Source organism: Rutidosis leptorrhynchoides, chromosome 11 (assembly GCF_046630445.1).
Source record: "Rutidosis leptorrhynchoides isolate AG116_Rl617_1_P2 chromosome 11, CSIRO_AGI_Rlap_v1, whole genome shotgun sequence".
NCBI classification, from domain to species: Eukaryota; Viridiplantae; Streptophyta; class Magnoliopsida; order Asterales; family Asteraceae; genus Rutidosis; species Rutidosis leptorrhynchoides.
In genome coordinates this window covers 138470018-138486116 of record NC_092343.1, presented here as the reverse complement: position 1 = coordinate 138486116, position 16099 = coordinate 138470018, and the positions used below count along the sequence as shown (strand labels likewise).

The 16099-nt window shown below is 34.3% G+C and overlaps 1 long non-coding RNA gene across 10 annotated transcripts; it reads left to right on the top strand.

Moving 5' to 3' along the window:
• Positions 1 to 3586: 3586 nt before the first annotated feature.
• Positions 3587 to 15839, top strand: LOC139876572 (uncharacterized). Of its 10 annotated transcripts, none has more exons than XR_011768188.1 (12): positions 3587 to 3629; positions 3783 to 3828; positions 12481 to 12559; positions 12694 to 12756; positions 12869 to 12936; positions 13231 to 13309; positions 13708 to 13869; positions 14032 to 14102; positions 14366 to 14413; positions 14562 to 14660; positions 14790 to 14893; positions 15381 to 15832. It is a non-coding gene; the product is annotated as an uncharacterized lncRNA (long non-coding RNA). The 10 variants fall into 10 exon arrangements; XR_011768187.1 differs by having other exon boundaries at positions 3783 to 3858; positions 12505 to 12559; XR_011768186.1 differs by having other exon boundaries at positions 3783 to 3867; positions 12505 to 12559.
• Positions 15840 to 16099: the final 260 nt, after the last annotated feature.

The window sequence follows — 16099 nt, the reverse complement described above, 5'->3', positions numbered from 1 at the left end:
TCATTATGATTATGAAATATGGCAAATGGATGTCAAGACTGCTTTCCTAAATGGATATCTTGCAGAAGATGTCTATATGGTTCAGCCTGAAGGTTTTGTTGATCCGAAGTATCCTAATAAGGTATGCAAGTTAAAGAAGTCAATCTACGGATTGAAACAAGCATCTAGAATGTGGAATCATCATTTTAATGAGGAGGCCAAGAAATTTGGCTTCATTAAAAATGGTGATGAAGCTTGTGTATACAAGAAAGCTAGTGGGAGCACCATCATGTTCCTTGTACTATATGTGGATGATATATTGTTATTTGGAAATGATATTTCGGCAATGCAAGGTGTTAAAACTTGGCTAAGTAGTTGCCTCTCCATTAAGGATCTTGGAGAAGCACAATACGTTTTGGGGATTGGGATCTACAGAGATAGATCCAAGAAATTGATAGGTTTGAATCAAAGCGCATACATTGAAAAGGTCTTGAAAATGTTCAAGATGGAGAACTCTAAGAAAGGTTTGGTACATATTCAAAGAGGAACGCTCCTCAGTTCATCTCAGTGCCCCACCATGAAAGATGAACAGGAGAGAATGAAGAATGTCCCATATGCGTCTGCCATTGGGTCAATCATGTATGCAATGATATGCACTAGACCGGATGTGTCATGCGCTCTTAGCTTGACAAGTAGATACCAGAATAACCCTGGAAACAGTCATTGGATTGCGGTTAAAAGTATATTGAAATACCTTAGGAGGACTAATGATATGTCTCTAATATATGGGTCTGGTGAGGAGGAACTCGCTGGAAAAGGTTACGTGGATGCGAGTTTCCAAACTGGTCGTGATGATTCCCGATCACAATCCAGTTATGTCTTCACGTTAAATGGGGGTGAGATCTCTTGGAAGAGTTCAAAACAGGATGTTGTTGCTTTATCCACTACAGAGTCGGAGTACATTGCCGCCTCATTGGCAGCTCAGGAAGCTGCATGGATGAAGAAATTCATCGACGACTTAGGAGTAGTCCCTTCCATTCAGGACCCTCTTGAGATCTTTTGTGACAACGAGGGTGCGATTGCTCAAATCAAGGAACCTCGTGCTCACCAAAAGACCCGTCACATTGAGCGGAGATTCAACTACATAAGGGATGAAGTTGAAAAGGGAAACATATGTATTCGCAAAGTTCACACAGATCTTAATATAGCGGATCCACTCACGAAACTCTTACATGGTGCAAAGCATCAAGGGCATGTTAGTGTATTAGGGCTTCGATATTCTAGTGATTGGTTGTGATCTGTTTTATGTATTGTAATGGAACGAAGTGGTTCAAACTCATTAATATAATTATGGTGTTAATTTATTTTGAGTTAAGTTCCTATTTTGCATATTTTATCCATGAATAAGTAATTATTCTAAATTCCCTAGTCGATCACATTTGTGGGAACAAGTGTGAGGTTTAGACTATTATGAACTTGGATTGGTATACATTCACAGGCTGAATGTGGGGCAAGGTTGCAACCAAGGTTCATAGATATTTGTGGAATACAAATATTGGAAGACCCGCCCTCAAGATTTACTAAATGGAGCCTTTGTGGTTGATCACATGTAATCTTGAGTAAAGGCGAATATCATTGTATCCTCTGACCTGAGACACATATTGGGTTCGGATATTTACCAAGTATTGTGCCTTGATTCTTTCCTTCGCTATTCTGAAATATGGTAGTTCATAAGGAAGAGCTCAGGTATAATGCAAGATATATATTTAGGACATATGTAGTCAAGATGGAATTTGTCCCTCTTATTCATTGAGAGTCAGATGTCTAAGGCCTGATAAAGTTAAATCTAGAAGAGAGTGATCACTCTGTGTCTCTTGGATTTAACATGAAATCTAGGACAAAAGGATGCGATGAAAGATTCACCTATTCATGTTCGAGTTGGGATCTCGAAAGGGATGATGTTATTTAGTGGCACAAAGTCATAACATATTGGGAGTGATGGACGGTCGTTAGGTGGTATCCATTATTTGCATTAATTTCTTATTTTCCTCTTGCAAGTGGGAGATTGAAGGTATTTCATATGCCCGAGAGACATATTAAATTAATGTGGCTAATATGTTTTGATCCAAGTCGGGTCATACCCAATAACAAGCTTACCGACACCTTATACGTATTTAATCTTAGCGATTGGATCATTAAATAAATACGTGACACTTGAATTTTAGAAAAATCAGTTTTCTAAAATATTATCACTTGAGATAAATTATTTGGATAATTTATAAGATAAGGGATTAATTATTTTTTATAGGTTTAAATAATTATGTTGTGTTATATTTTATAAATTGGTTTATAAAATGTAAGTAACTTAATAAATACATGGGTTTTATTACTAGTTTTATAAAAAATTACTTATTCCTTTTGGTAGCCCATGAGTGGCGTTTTTTTTTTTGTGGAGACAAAAGGAGTTTTCCCATGCTTATTTAATTGGTTACTTTAATAACACAACTACCCAAGTTGCATGCTTAATCTTTTTCAACAAAAACACACTCAAACTTTTCAAAAGGTTGGAAAAACTCTCTCTTTCTATCTTTTTCCCTTGCTGGCCGAATCCAAGAACAAAGAAAAGAGGGAGTTTTTGCTTGGTAATTTGGTGAATCAAGTGTCTAAAATCCTAACTATATCAAATGTGGTGTTGGTCTCAAAAGGCTTGTAGGTATTACACTCTTGAGGCTTCAAGTTAGAAGCTCCATTTTTCATCATCTTCATCACCATCTTGCTCATTTGAATCTACCCTCAACTAGTGAGGAGGTATAAACTCTAAACCCACTTTTAGTTTGTAAGTATATTTCATAACTTGATCCTTCTTGGAATTTAACTTTAAATGGTTAAAGTTCAACAAGTTTTAATTCGATTTTGTGCTTTCGTTTTGCTTGATTATCAAAACGGTTTTACATTTTAAGAACTTGTAAAATCCCAACAGTATATGATATGCATGTCGTTGAAAAGCTGGCGAAAAATTAATAACTTTTCATTTAGAAAGCGTATGATTTCGATAAACGGATTAAAAGATATCGTCAACTGAATTATCATTAAATATAGTATTATTACTAAAAATGATTAATACTATCGTCGTTATTATCGTCGTTATTATTAACTAATAATAATAATTATTATTATTATCATTATCGTTATCAATATAAAAATTATTATTAAAAATTGTTATTATTAAAAATTATCATTATTATCACTAAGATTATTATTATTATTACTATTATTATTATTATTATTATAATTATTAGTATTATCATTAACATTATTATTATTAGTATCATTATCATTAAAACTAATATTAGTATCACCTGATTATTATGATTACTATTACCCATCTATATTAGAGAAACTAAGCTTTGCAACCCCATTGGTCTATGTGGCATTGCCCTCACATACATTTACTGTTAAAGGGTGGGCAGCTCTCCACCACAAAAAAAAAAAAAAAAAAAAAAAAAAAAAAAAAGGCGTGGCGTGTTTTGCTTTATCTTTACTCTACCTTCTCCTTTACTCACCATACCCTCCACACCTTCTTTCTCCTCCTCTCTTACCCTAAAACTGATTTGGGGCGTTTGAAGTAGTCGACGAGTTTCATGTTTCAGGTGAGGGTTATCCTTCGATTCTCCTTTTTGATTGGGTTGTTTCAAGGTTGGAAATTAGGGTTTCATAAGTCTTAAAAGTAAATGCTTTTTCATTCAGTTTTATTGTTATTTTTCTGTTTTTATACTGTAAATCACCGATGTTGACGATGCTAGGGTTTATAATCAATGGCGGATGAACACGCGAGTACGGCCGCCAGGAGTATGATCTATAAAGTTCAATGCAAATAAAGTCCATCATGTCTTCTTACTGTTGGGATTTAACAAGTTTCATGATACTTAAAACCTTTTAAGAAACATATCAAAGCGGAAGCATGTTAGTTACATTTTAACTTGTTAATCTTTAAACCATTTTAAAGTTAAATCCCATGGATCAAGTTGTGAAATAATATGCTTACAAACTACAAGATAGTAATTTAGAAGTTATACCTTCTCCAAGTTAGGAGGTTATTTACTTCCAAGAATGATGAATTTGAAGATGAAAACACCAAGCTTATGCTTCTCCAATATCACCCTTAACCTTGGCTAGACTTTGGTACCTTATAACCTTACTAACCAAGCTAGAAAACTACTTTATTTGAACCTTAAAATCTGAACAGCAAGTACCAAGAAAGATGATGATGAATACTAGTTCCAAAACTATGGAACCTCAAGAGATAATACCCCAAACTTGTAACCAACACTTAGTACTTTGGTTAGGATTTAATCACACTTGAATGGAGCTTATAAAAACCAAATTATGAACTCCTTTGAGCTGCAAATACCCCACGTTTTGGACAGCTGAATAGCAGAAGTATTTGTGCAGTTTTTTTGATATGTAAATTGCTTCTCTAGGTCCCAAAGTGAGTCAAGATGCATGTTATAGGAATTGGGAAAGCATGGGCATCAAAAGGAATCTCTAGCATGCTTCTTGAACTCCCAATGCCACTACAAGGATCTTTTATAATATACATTATATAAAAAAAAACTGATTTTATAAAATCAGTTTTTATAAAACTTAATTTTATAAAACACATTATATAAACATGTATATTATTTGTTATGTATATTTTATAAAACCAATTTTATAAAATGTGACATAACTTAATTATTTAACCTATAAATAATTAAATCCTTGTTATATAAGTTATTTCATAACTTATATATAAACATATCAAGTAACATTATTTAAGAAACCTTTTCCTTAAAGTTCAAGTGTCGTGTATTTAATCAACGATCCAACCGCTAAAATTAAATACGAATAAAGTGTCGGTAAGTTTGTTATTGGGTATGACCCGACTTGGATCATAACACATTAGCCACATTAATTTAATATGTCTCTCGGGCATACGAAATACCTTCAATCTCCCACTTGCACGAGAAACATAAGAAATTAATGCAAGTGATGGATACAGCCTAACACACCGTCCATCACCCCTAATATGTTATGACTTTGTGCCATTCAATAACATCATCCCTTTTCGAGTTCCCTACTCGAACTGATATATGTAGGTGAATCTTTCATTATATCCTTTCATCATAGATGTCATGTTAAATCCAAGAGATACAGAGTGATCACTCTCTTATAGATTTAACTTTTCAGGCCTTAGACATCTGACTCTCAACGAATAAGAGGGACAAATTCCATCTTGACTACATACGTCCTAGATATACACTTTGTAATATACCTGCGTTCTTCCTTATGTACTACCATGTTTCAGAATAGCGAAGGAAAGAATCAAGGCACAGTACTTAGTGAATATCCGAACCCAATATGTATCTCAGGTCAGAGGATACAATGATATTCGCCTTTACTCAAGATTACATGTGATCAACCACAAAGGCTCTATACAGTAATTCTTGAGAGCGGGTCTTCCAATATTTGTTTCCCACAAATATCTATGAACCTTGGTTGCAACCTTGCCCCACATTCAACCTATGAATGTATACCAATCCGAGTTCATAATAGTCTAAACCTCACACTTGTTCCCACAAATGTGATCGACTACGGAAATTTAGAGTAATTGCTTATTCATGGATGAAATATGCAAAATAGGAACATAACTCAAATAAATTAACACCATAGTTATATTAATGAGTTTGAATAATTTCGTTCCGGTACAATACTTAAAATAGATCATATCCAATCACTAGAATATCGAAGCCCTAATGCACAAACATGTCCCTCATGTTTTGGCCCATGTAAAAGCTTCGTGAGTGGATCCGCAACATTTTGATCTGTGTGAACTTTGTGAATACATATCTTTCCCTTTTCAACCTCATCCCTGATGTAGTTGAATCTCCGCTCAATGTGACGAGTCTTTTGATGAGCACGAGGTTCCTTGATTTGAGCAATCGCACCCTCGTTGTCACAAAAGATCTCAAGAGGGTCCTGAATGGAAGGGACCACTCCTAAGTCGTCGATGAATTTCTTCATCCATGCAGCTTCCTGAGCTGCCAGTGAGGCGGCAATGTACTCCGACTCTGTAGTGGATAACGCAACAACTTCCTGTTTCGAACTCTTCCAAGAGACCGCACCACCATTTAACATGAAGACATAACCGGATTGTGATCGAGAGTCATCTCGATCAGTTTGGAAACTCGCGTCCACGTAACCTTTTACGGCGAGTTCCTCCTCACCAGACCCATATATTAGAAACATATCCTTAGTTCTCTTAAGGTATTTCAATATACTTTTAACAGCAATCCAATGACTGTTTCCTGGGTTGTTCTGGTATCTACTTGTCAAGCTTAGAGCGCATGACACATCCGGTCTAGTACATATCGTTGCATACATGATAGACCCAATAGCAGATGCGTATGGGACTTTCTTCATTCTCTCTTGTTCATCTTTCGTGGCAGGACACTGAGATGAACTGAGAACGGTTCCCTTTTGAATAGGTACCAAACCTCTCTTAGAGTTTTCCATCTTGAACCTTTTCAAGATTTTATCAATGTATGTACTTTGACTTAAACCTATCAATCTCTTGGATCTATTCCTATAGATCCCTATCCCCAATATGTATTGTGCATCTCCAAGATCCTTAATGGAGAAGCAACTCTTTAGCCAAGTTTTGACTCCTTGCATTGTGGTAATATCATTCCCAAATAATAATATATCATCCACATATAGTACAAGGAACATGATAGTGCTCCCACTAGCTTTCTTATATACACAAGCTTCATCACCATTTTTAATGAAGCCAAATTTCTCGGCTTCCTCATTAAAACGATGATTCCACATTCTAGATGCTTGTTTCAATCCGTAGATTGACTTCTTTAACTTGCATACACTTTTAGGATATTTTGGATCAACAAAACCTTCAGGCTGGACCATATAGACATCTTCCATAAGATATCCATTTAGGAAAGAGGTTTTGACATCCATTTGCCATATTTCATAGTCGTAGTGAGCAGCAATGGCAAATAATATCCTAATAGACTTTAGCATTGCCACAGGCGAGAAAGTTTCATCATAATCAACCCCTTGAGTTTGAGTGAAACCTTTTGCAACAAGTCTAGCTTTATATGTATCCAAGTTTCATGTATGTCGGTTTTCATTTTGAAAAGCCACTTGCAATCAACTAGCTTAGAGCTAGGAGGTTGCTCAACAAGTTCCCACACTTGGTTTTCATACATGGATTGCATCTCGGCGTTCATGGCTTCCTGCCATTTATCTTTATCAATCCTTGATAAAGCACCTTGGTAGTTTGTTGGTTCATCCAAATCAACCGTATAGCAACCATCTATGAGAAACCCATATCTCTCAGGAGGATTGCTAATCCTACCAGATCTACGAATGTCTTGTGTATTTTGATCATCCATTTGATCACTATCAACATTTTCATGTTGAGTGCTAGTGTCAACCAATTGTGTATCATCTACTTGATCTTGAACCTCTTCAAGATCTATCTTCCTTTCACTATTTCCTTCCATTAGGAACTTAGTTTCAAGGAATTCCGCCTTCCGAGCAATAAATACATTCTGCTCGGATGGATCATAGAAATAGTATCCCATATCATCCTTGGGATATCCTATGAAGATACACTTCGTGGATCGAGCATTCAACTTATTAGGGACGTAACGCTTAGGATAAGCTTCACATCCCCATACCTTTAAGTATGATAGAGATGGAGGTTTACCAAACCACATCTCGTGAGGAGTTCGTTCCACTTTCTTGGTTGGGGCCATATTTAAAATACGAGCCGCGGAGCTTAGACAATAACCCCAAAATGATAGAGGCAACGAGCTTCTTGCCATCATAGATCGAACCATATCCATTAGGGTTCGGTTCCTCCTTTCGGAAACTCCATTAAGTTGGGGTGTTCCGGGTGGAGTAAGTTGTGAGATAATCCCACAACTCCTAAGATGATCTTGGAAGGCATCGCTTAGGTATTCACCTCCTCTATCGGTACGTAGTACCTTAATTGTCCTATTGAGTTGATTTTGTACTTCGTTTTGATATTCTTTGAATGCTTCAAACGTTTCGTCCTTGTGTCTTAATAAGTAGACATATCCGAAACGACTAAAGTCATCAATGAAAGTAACAAAGTATCTTTCACCATTCCTAGTTATGGGTTTAAAGGGTCCACATACATCCGAATGTATTAATCCCAATAAATCTTTAGCCCTTTCATAAGTCCCTTTGAAAGGTGCTTTAGTCATTTTGCCTTGTAAACAAGATTCGCATACATCAAATGAATCCATTTCATTTGATTTCAAAAGTCCATTCCTTTGAAGTGTATGCATTCGGTTCTTGTTTATGTGACCAAGGCGACAATGCCATAAGTAGGAATCACTCAAATCCCTTTTGAGTTTCTTGGTGCTTGTATGGTATATAGAGCTCGATGATGCGTCATCATGAACCAATTCATAAATTCCATTTGAAGGCGAAGCCTTGAAATAGAATACATTATCTAAATAAATATGGATATCATCATTAACAAAATTAAGATTAAAACCACATTGTTTCAAACGGGAAATGGAAATAATGTTTCGACATAAATCGGGTGCATACAAAACATCTTTCAAAATAAGTTCCAAACCACTTGGAAGCTTTAACACAAAGTCTCCTTGAGCCTTCACTTGCACTTTGGCTCCATTACCCATGTAGAGACTTGATGTTCCCGTTTGCTTGCTACTTCTTTTGAACCCCTGCAATGAATTGCAAATGTGAGTTCCACATCCAGTGTCTAATACCCATGTATTAGAAGAAGTAATACTAAGCTCTATATATACCATATATATATTACCTGAGGTTTGCCCTGCATCCCTCTTATCCTTCAACTCCTTAAGATAGATCGGACAGTTTCGTTTCCAATGACCCATTTCACCGCAACCGAAACATGGGTCTTCCTTGGGGTTTGCCTTCTCGGCTACCTTTTGCTTTTTAGCCTTGTTGATGGTTGGGGTAACCATCTTCCCCTTCCCTTTGCCTTGGTAAGCGGGTCCTTTTCTCTTAGCCACCTTTGGCTTAGAGGTCTTACCTTTGGACCCACCTTGATCGATTGCTAACACGGGTAAAGCCCTTTTACCCATGCTAGTTTCCGCCGTTCTAAGCATACCGTGAAGCTCACCTATGCTCTTATCCATCCCATTCATATTGTAATTAATTACAAATTGATCAAACCTTTTTGATAGGGAGTTAAGGATAAGATCGGTGGCTAACTCATTTGATATGTTTAGGTTAAGACGGTTAGCACGATCAATAAGGCTCTTCATTTTGAGGACATAAGAGGAGACGGATTGGGTGTCATCCATACGACATGCATGTAGCGCTCGAACCGTTTCGAAGCGCTCGACACGTGCTTGTTGAAGGAACATCTCCTTCAATTGCGTAATCATGTCATATGCACTATGATGTTCGAAATCCTTTTGGAGTTCGGGTATCATAGTCCCAAGCATTAGACAAGCGACTTGCACCGAATCGGCGCAATACTTGTCATAATAAGCCATGCCCTCTATATCTTCCTCATCCGGTTGGTCGGGAATAGGGTCCTCCAACACATACGCTTTGTCCTCAAGTTTGAGGACAATCCTAAGATTACGGAACCAATCCATAAAGTTCGTATGGTTGAGTTTGTCTTTCTCGAGGAGAGACCTTAATGATAGGTTGTTTAGGTTAAGTGGTGCATTTTGCATGTTGTTGTTATTTGCGGCCATCTACAAAATTTAACAAAGTCCTTTTAAGTATCGATTTTAAATTTAATAAACAATACCCTTTTATTTTTAATTGTTTTATTAAATCTTAGAATCCAACGGTAAATCAAATTTCGGTTAGGTGACCTTTATCCCGTTATTTGATTTAGCTAGGTAGTCATTTATGTGACAATTGCAATCCTTTTGCAACTTCTAAGTTATGGGATCATGCAATCCTTTTGCATGGCATATTTATCCCATCAACGCCTATTTGTTCATCATGCTTCGGTGACCCTAAGTTCATGATTCCCAAATCAAGTCGTCCTACTTGTGTAAACATGTAGACTTAACATACAAGTGGTTAGGTGACCTTTATCCCACATGTATGCGAAGTGTACCTTATTCATATTAGTTCGCTCATGACAGTTAGGTGACCTTTATCCCATCAAGAGTTTCCTAATACGTCTAAGTGTTTCCACAAAAGGATGGCGTTTAACTTGTTTACCTTGTTTTAGTTAAGGGATTTTAAGTTTTCATAAATTCTAGTTTAAGAAAACATTTGCCATACACCAACATGCATTTGGTGTATAGTTCATTATGAAAAGCCAATTTCATGTCTATAAACCATTTTATATATATGATCCTAATCATGATCTTAATAACCGTTTATTAATGTCCTTTTAGCCATTTTTAATTTAACCATTTAAATTGACGTTTTGCATGTCGTTAATTAATGTATAATTTAACCAATTAAATTGCCATTTTGCTTGTTGTTAACTTGTGTGATTAACTTGTAGCATACAACCATACAATCCACAATCATACAATAAACAACCATGCATGCAAAACAAATATGTTCACAATCAAGCCATTTTGGTAGACATTTGTTTAGCCGAAAACAAATGCCACCGGATAAGGGGTTATAACACAAAGTAGGAGATTTCAAATCTCCCACTTAACCTTGCATACAAATGCTTCTTCATGTGTTCTTCAAGTCTTCATCATTCTTCATCATTTTACAAAATATATCCTAATACATTTTGTCTAAAAAATGAAATTACAACCTAATCTATTTTACATACCAAATATAAAATAAATTACATAACCAAATGAATTATTACATGCCAAATGAATAAATATTATTACAAACCAATTGAATAAATATCAATCAACCATGCATGCAACCAAACACAAGGTCAAGGCTTAGATTGTGAACATCATCAACATAAGTGATAGGCAATACAGAATCACAAGTGATTGGAAACACAGAATCACAAGTGATCTGCAACACAGAATCACAAGTGATTGGCAATACAGAATCACAAGTGATCTGCAACACAGAATCACAAGTGATTGGCAATACAGAATCACAAGTGATCGGCAACACAGAATCACAAGTGATTGGCAGTACAGAATCACAAGTGATTGGCAGTACAGAATGCAGAATCACAAGTGATTTTGGCCAAAATGACAACCACCCAAAACCGAAAATTTTACATTCTACTTCATGCATGTTCATAGAATACAAAATTATAGTGGGTTTAATAACCATCTCGAAGCATATTTCAACAACTTCGGCTCTAGATACCATTGTTGGGATTTAACAAGTTTCATGATACTTAAAACCTTTTAAGAAACATATCAAAGCGGAAGCATGTTAGTTACATTTTAACTTGTTAATCTTTAAACCATTTTAAAATTAAATCCCATGGATCAAGTTGTGAAATAATATGCTTACAAACTACAAGATAGTAATTTAGAAGTTATACCTTCTCCAAGTTAGGAGGTTATTTACTTCCAAGAATGATGAATTTGAAGATGAAAACACCAAGCTTATGCTTCTCCAATATCACCCTTAACCTTGGCTAGACTTTGGTACCTTATAACCTTACTAACCAAGCTAGAAAACTACTTTATTTGAACCTTAAAATCTGAACAGCAAGTACCAAGAAAGATGATGATGAATACTAGTTCCAAAACTATGGAACCTCAAGAGATAATACCCCAAACTTGTAACCAACACTTAGTACTTTGGTTAGGATTTAATCACACTTGAATGGAGCTTATAAAAACCAAATTATGAACTCCTTTGAGCTGCAAATACCCCACGTTTTGGACAGCTGAATAGCAGAAGTATTTGTGCAGTTTTTTTGATATGTAAATTGCTTCTCTAGGTCCCAAAGTGAGTCAAGATGCATGTTATAGGAATTGGGAAAGCATGGGCATCAAAAGGAATCTCTAGCATGCTTCTTGAACTCCCAATGCCACTACAAGGATCTTTTATAATATACATTATATAAAAAAAAACTGATTTTATAAAATCAGTTTTTATAAAACTTAATTTTATAAAACACATTATATAAACATGTATATTATTTGTTATGTATATTTTATAAAACCAATTTTATAAAATGTGACATAACTTAATTATTTAACCTATAAATAATTAAATCCTTGTTATATAAGTTATTTCATAACTTATATATAAACATATCAAGTAACATTATTTAAGAAACCTTTTCCTTAAAGTTCAAGTGTCGTGTATTTAATCAACGATCCAACCGCTAAAATTAAATACGAATAAAGTGTCGGTAAGTTTGTTATTGGGTATGACCCGACTTGGATCATAACACATTAGCCACATTAATTTAATATGTCTCTCGGGCATACTAAATACCTTCACTTACATCTCTTTTGTCCTTCTTCATCTGATTTCTTCCTTCTTTTGATATACGAGGGTAATTTAACGGTTTGAATGCAGCAACCCGATCGCGTTACAAAATGGAGGCCATCTGACGAGCAAATAGGGTTTGAAGGCAAGTAAAGTTCACATATTATGATTCTAATTTTCAGATTTTGGTTTAATTTTCAGTGTTATAAATGTAAATTTGGAAATTGTATCTGTGTTTTACTGAAATTTGTAGTTACATATTGTTATAAATTTTTGCAGGTTATTAGAGCTTTTAGGGGTAGTGGAGGGTATCCCTAACGAATTGGTCAGCCTGTGTTTCAGGTATGTTGTTTGAAATACATCTAAAGTTTGGAATTTGAATGATTGTTATTATAGTAATGTTTTATGGCTACATGAATGTAATTAAGATTGTCGATTTTTTTCTGTTTAAAAGTTCGATGTTATAGACGCTTTCGAACTCGATGTTATACTAACTTGAAGTTGGAAGAAAACTTATCTAAGGTTAGTTCTTTAATTTATATTAAAGTTTGAATCTTTATGGTGTTTATGCTGTATAATAATGGTATTCTGTGCTTAAAACGCATGTTTTATAATTACAATTGTTTATATGTTCAAGTTAGTTTCTTTGATATGCTATCCATTTTATCAAAATGTTCCCTAATTCATGATTATAACTTAAAATTTATGTTTTATGTTGAAACATAATTTCTTAAGGCTGTTTTAAAGTGCTATATTTCGAGGTTTAATATATATGAATATGAATATGATTGAATGTTGTTATTGGGTAATGTGTAGATTGCTTTTCGAATTGGGAGATACATTGTGACAGTGATGAGCACAGGAATGATTTTGTTAATTGGATTCAGTATATCAGGTTAGCTAAAGAGATAAACTGTATATATGTTGCTACAGATTCTATGTTTTAGCAAGATACGATTATTATATTTAAAATTATTAATCCCTGGAACTGTTAAATGAAGGTGGTGATGGTCATATGAATGACTTGATTTGGTATAGTTGGCTTGTAGGCATTATAATTGGAATTAGGCCTCCGTAGTAGCTGTTGAAAACGAATTTTATGTACGTTGTTATTTGATTTTCAAATAGAATGGTTAGTTGTTGTAGAGTGTAAGTTTATGTGAAATTGTTGTAGAGTTTACTTTTTCTTTCTCGAAGTTTTTAGATTGTTTAGATGTTATATATGCTGTAAATATTTGTGAAATTAGAATATATTTTTTTACATGTTGCTGAATTGAATCCTTTGTTAAATAGGTTTCCGGTGCAGTATCTTCAATTAGGCGCTTCGTGTTCTGGAAGAATTCATGAGTTAGTTGAAGATTGTTTGACGCTTGGTGGAAAGATTGTTATGTAAGGCTGGATTTTTCAATCATAGCCGTCAGTCCTGTTTCTTCTAAATAAACTGCAGCTAGACAGGTAATAATGTATAGTAGAAATAAAATGAGAATTCAAGAAAGTGTTCATACCGTTGGTACTACTTCTTTTGTCTTAATGTTTATGTGTTTTATTAATGTTGAATTTTTATATATGTTGGTGGTAATGTTGGTACAACCTTCTAATATATTATATTAGCATCAGGTGGGTATTTGATTTCAAAAATGGTGGATATAAGCGGGTCAATGAGTACCTCTTCGCCCTCGATCCTGGAGGTATACTATTTTAGACATGTAGATATATTATGTACATAAGAAATTGTAATTAAGTTTCTTATTGATACTCCAACATGTCCATTCCATAACTGAAACATACTATGAAATGGGTCGATTTTGGGATATGTTTATCTGTAATGGGTTAAAGCATTTAGTTTAAATGGAAGCAAGTCAAATGGTCAAAAGTTTCCCATCGAGTATCATTGATGTTGTTGTGAAATGATTTCAATATTGTTGTGCAATTGTGGTTTTTTTTTTTGCAGTTCTTTTGGAGCTATTGCCTCTTCATTTAGTAACATACAAAGAGAGTGGTATGAAAGATTTTCTTTCAGATTAAATTTTTTTTTAAATATCATAACTGTTCGTTTGCTTGCGTCATTTTTAGGGGTTTCTTGAAATGGTCTCAAAAGTGATGAAAGGTAAAATGAAACTTAATTTTATCTGCTACCTATTCTATAGGATCATTCCAGTGCTCAAGATGACCTAAAAAAATCGATAGTTGTTGCATGAAAATGGCAGCAACAGCAGCTACGTCGTCTTAACATCCGTGAGTATCAGGTTTTATTCATCTTACTTTCACCTAAAATTGTAATTTTTCTAGGTTCATGCTTTTATTTTTAGTTGGTTATTGGTTATTGGATATTAGTATCATGGTGCTTATGTCTTTATCATCTAAAATTCATGTAGGTTACAGGTAAATTGAAAAGGAGCTTGAGCTTGCATCTTCTATATTGACACATGTGTCAACTGAAAGTAGCATATTTGGTTAGAAAATATTCAACTTCTATCAGGTATAATAAGCTTTTATATTTGAGTTGATGTTTGAACTTTTAGTAAATTTGGTATAATAGCATCATATTTCAACTTATAAATGGTGATGATTGAAAAGGTTTATAGTTTTATGAATGTACTAATCTGAAATACGTATACCTTAATTTCAATGCACTAATATGTCTGTTCTTTTTTTAAAGTATAAAAATATAGCATTACAAGTAGTATCATAGATGTTCAGTGTACTAATCACTAATGAATTTGAATTTGGAATTGTAGCTTACACCCATATTTATTGCCATTTTTAGGGTTTTTAATTTATCTATGATGAATGTGTTTTATTATTTATTTGAATGGCATTTTTGTTCACTGTCGTCGTTACGATTTTCAAATTTTGTAAACTGTTACTATTTTCAGTTATAGATTCGCTGTTGCCGGCTGCAACTCCTAATGGGTTTGAGGTTTGTTTTTTTTTTTTTTTCTTTCTTTCAATTTTTGCAATTGCAGATTGGTCAAGATTGGTCACAATATTGATTCAGTGCATATTGTGTTTCAAGTTGGGTTAATCATGTTAAAAGCTCAAGTATAGGTGACTTTTGTATCATTCAAGATGGTCAATACTATTGTCAAGTTTCAAACGTGTTCTCGAAGGATTATTTTCTTTTGGAGAGGTCCTAAGATTCAATTCTAGGTCAATCAAAAAGTGGTCAATGACTCATCGTTGGAATTCTAGCTCAGTTAGTTTCTTTGTATCATGTACATGTTTTGTTTATTTTCAAGAATGTTGCTTTTCAAAAAAATACCCATACGTTATTGGAACGTTTTGGATGTTTAGATGATCTTATAACATGTTATGGCAAATGACAATTAGGTATAAATATCATACCACAATAGTTAATTAATGTATACTTATAGGTATACTCATTGTTATGTATAAGTATGACAATACCTTTATGACCTATAACCTGTAAAGGTTAATTTCGCACCATTAATACTTCACCAACGGTTATATTTATAGATTTTTCAAATATAATGTATAGCCGTGTAGCGCGTACCTTCATTCTTGTTATTATCATTATTATAAATACGATATAAAAGAGGACTAAAAGCTATTAAAGAAATCTATTAGGAAATAATGAGTATAAGTATCATGATGAAATTAAAATATTGTAAGATATTGATTTAGATAAAAATATCGTTTTCATTATTTTTATCATTATGATCAT